A 3,707-nucleotide genomic window follows, 5' to 3' on the forward strand; every position below is an offset into this window, starting at 1 on the left:
ATTTGAAATAGAATGAAAAAGCCGGGCGCCAGTGGCTCATGCCTGTAAACGTAGCTACTCAGGAGGCTGAGATCTGAGGATCGCAGTTCAAAGCCAGCTCAGGCAGGAAAGTCTATGAGACTCTTATCTCCAATGAAAACCACTAGAAAACCAGAAGTGGCTCTGTGGCTGAAGCAATAGAGTGCTCACCTTGAGCTGAAGAACAGGGACAGCACCCAAGCCCAGAGTTCAAGCCCCACAACGGAAAAAAAAAAGATTAAAAACAGGCATTCATAAACTTATTATAACATCACAATGGCAGTGGGATCTCATAATGCTATCTTGGCATTGTAGATTTGTGATGTCAAAAATAGTTGATGCTGCCATAATGACAATATATTATGTCACACTTGTGATGTCACAAAGGGTTCGTGATGTTACAATGGCATGTTTGTATCAATTTTCAGTTCATAATGAGGGTATAGTTAAACAAAGGGACTGTGATGTCACAAAGGCCATGTGTTTTTTCAAAGGTGCTAAGAGGTCCTAATAGGTTTGGGATGTCACAATGTGATAGTGATGTCAAATGGCAACGAAAGCTCACAAGGGGTTTATGATGTCACATTGGTGATGAAATCAAATAATTTTGTGAAGTCACATCTCATAATCGCATGTCCAATTTCAGTTGCTACTCTTTCACAATGAGGATATGAGTTCACAGAAGAAGACTGAAGTATAAAAGGCTATGAATTTTCTGAAATGCTGTGAAGACACAGTAGGTTTTTGAAAACACAGTGGAACAGTGACATCACAATGGCAATGTGATGTTGCAATATGATGACTTTATAATGTTTTGATACCACAATTGGTAATGCCACACTGGTGATGAGTTTCCAAGAGGTGTGTGATGTCACAATGTTTTGGTGATATCAAAATGACACATGTGATCTCAATTGTCATTAACCCACTATGAGTATATGAGCTCACAAAGGGACTCCAAAGGCATGCGTTGTCACAAAAGTGATGAAGTCCTAACAGGTGTGTGTTGTCAGACTGTGACAAGATGCTCATAACATCTATCAGTGTTATGTCACCATGATCAAGATGTCACACTGGATTCGGGTATCACATTTCATACCTGGATTGGGTATGAGAGGATTGGAATTTCACATTGGGTTAGTGATATCACTATCGAAATATGGGGTCATGCAAGGATTGTGCTACCACAATGGCTATTAGATCACAATGTGTTTCTACTATAATAGGTTTGTGCTGTCACAATTTGTTGAAAATGTCACAATGGCATGCCGGATCTCAAATGTCATTAATTCGCAATGAAAATATGAGTTCACAAAGGGACTGTGTTGTCTCCAAAGTCATGTGTTGGCACAAAAGGGATGAAGCCCTAACAAATTTGTAAGTTCACAATGTGACACCATGTTCTTGATGTCTATCAATGTGATGTCACAATGTTCATGTCAGAGTCAATTTCTGATATCATATGTCATACTTGAATTATTATGAGTCTGAAAACAGATTATAAACTTACTAAAGGCCTAAAATATCCTAATGGCAACATATCGCAAAAATTATGTCTAAAAACTCATGGTATTTGGAGCTTTTCTTTCTTTGAAATTGTTTCCTCATTGTGAACTAGTAGAAATTGAAATTGGAAATGTCATTGTGATATTACAAACTCATAATGACATCACAAACTCATTGTGACCTTATCACCATTGTAACATCACAAAACCATTGTGACATCACATTGCTGTTGTGCCTTCACAATCACATTGTGACATCACAAAGCTATTGTGAACTCTTGAGATATACAAGTCCTTATGTTGAAAACAAATTTTAGAACTTTCATTGGGGGAGGAGGGGGAGCGGGGAGGATTTGGTGGAGGGGCAGGGAGAGGATGGGAACAGATGGGAAGGGGAAACAAAGGAGGAGGCTACAATGTTTGATAAGAAATGTACTCATTATCTTGCCCATGTAATTTTAACCCCTCTGTACAGTATTTTCACAGTAAACAAAACGTGAAAAATGAAAAAAAGACACATGACCTCTGTGGCATCACAGACCCTTTGTGTACTCATATCTTCATAGTGAACTAATGAAAATTGTTATCACATATAGCATTGTATCATCACAAATACTTTGTGCAATAATTATGACTGTGAAATCACATTATCATTATGACACCACCATTCATTGTGACATCACCAAACCCCAATGACACGATACCATATTTTTCTTTTTTTTCTTCTGTGAGTTTTTTTTATTGTAAATACAGTGTACACGGTATTACAGTTACACTAGCAAGGTAATGAGTACATATACTATCCTCATTGCTGCCTTGACATCACATTGTCATTTTCATGTCATAGACCCATTTTGAATGCCTATTCTTTGATTTCATTCTATCTGAAATGTGGCATCTGCGTTGATATCAGGAAACCATTGTGAACTCATAACCTATGTGACATCTAAATTTCTTTGTCACAGTACATTCCCTTTGCTATATTACTAACCCACTGTGACATCAAATACATCTCCTGTTCTCATAATTTTGTGACATGCCATTGTGATATCTTAGGTCATTTGTGAGTTGAAAATCTGTGTTCGACCTCGTATTTCAGATATGACATGAGATATCTAAAATCCAGTGTAACATCATGATATCACACCGCTAGACATCATAACCATTATGTCACTTTGTGACATCTCAGATCTGTTGGTTCTTCACCTTTTTGACTACATATGCTTTGCTGACATCAGAATCCCTTCCCAAACTCATATACTCATGGTGTGTTAATGACAATTGAGATCCCACATGGCATTGTGCCATCACCAACCCCTTGGGACATCTCAAATCTATTGCGACCTCCTCATCAGTATTGCATCATCAATTGTGACATCAAAACATTCTTATAACATGATGGTGAGATATCACATTGTCATTGTGAAATCACTGTCCCATTGGGTTTTCACATAGTATGACCTCATACTATGGAGCTTCTTCCATCACCTGGTATCCTCATATTGAATTATGAGTCCTTGAAATTTGATATATCATTCTGATATTACAAACTGTGACATCACAAAATCGTTGTGACCTCATCACCACTGTGACATCAAAAACCTAATGGGATATCTCATTTCCATTGTGACATTATGGATCACATTGGGCCATCCCAAACTTATTATGACCTCTTACCACCTTTGAAAACACACATGGCCTCTGTGACAACACAGAACCTTTTTGTATGCATATCCTCATGGGGAACTAATGAAAACTGACATAAGATATACCATTGAAACATAACCAATCCTTTCTGACATAATCATAATTGTGACATCATGTTGCCATTATGACACCATCAGCTCATTTTGACATGTAAAACTACAATGACATCATAGCATTGCAACATCACATTGGCATTCTGATGTCATAGACACGTTGTGTTTGCCTATTATGTTATTTGATTCTATTTCTAATGTGGCATGTTGGTTGATACCAGGAATCCATTGTGAGTTCATGAACATTGTGATATCACGATGCCTTACTAGCATCACATTGCCAGTGTGATGTCACATTGCCAAATTGATGTCAAAAAGGGACTTTTATGAGACAATGGTAATGACATCACCATGAGTTTCTGATATCAACCCACATGTCACATTTCAAATACAATGAAATCACAGATTTGGCATTCATAATGTG

Source organism: Dipodomys spectabilis, unplaced genomic scaffold (assembly GCF_019054845.1).
Source record: "Dipodomys spectabilis isolate Male_0828 unplaced genomic scaffold, ASM1905484v1 ptg000386l, whole genome shotgun sequence".
Lineage (NCBI taxonomy): Eukaryota > Metazoa > Chordata > Mammalia > Rodentia > Heteromyidae > Dipodomys > Dipodomys spectabilis.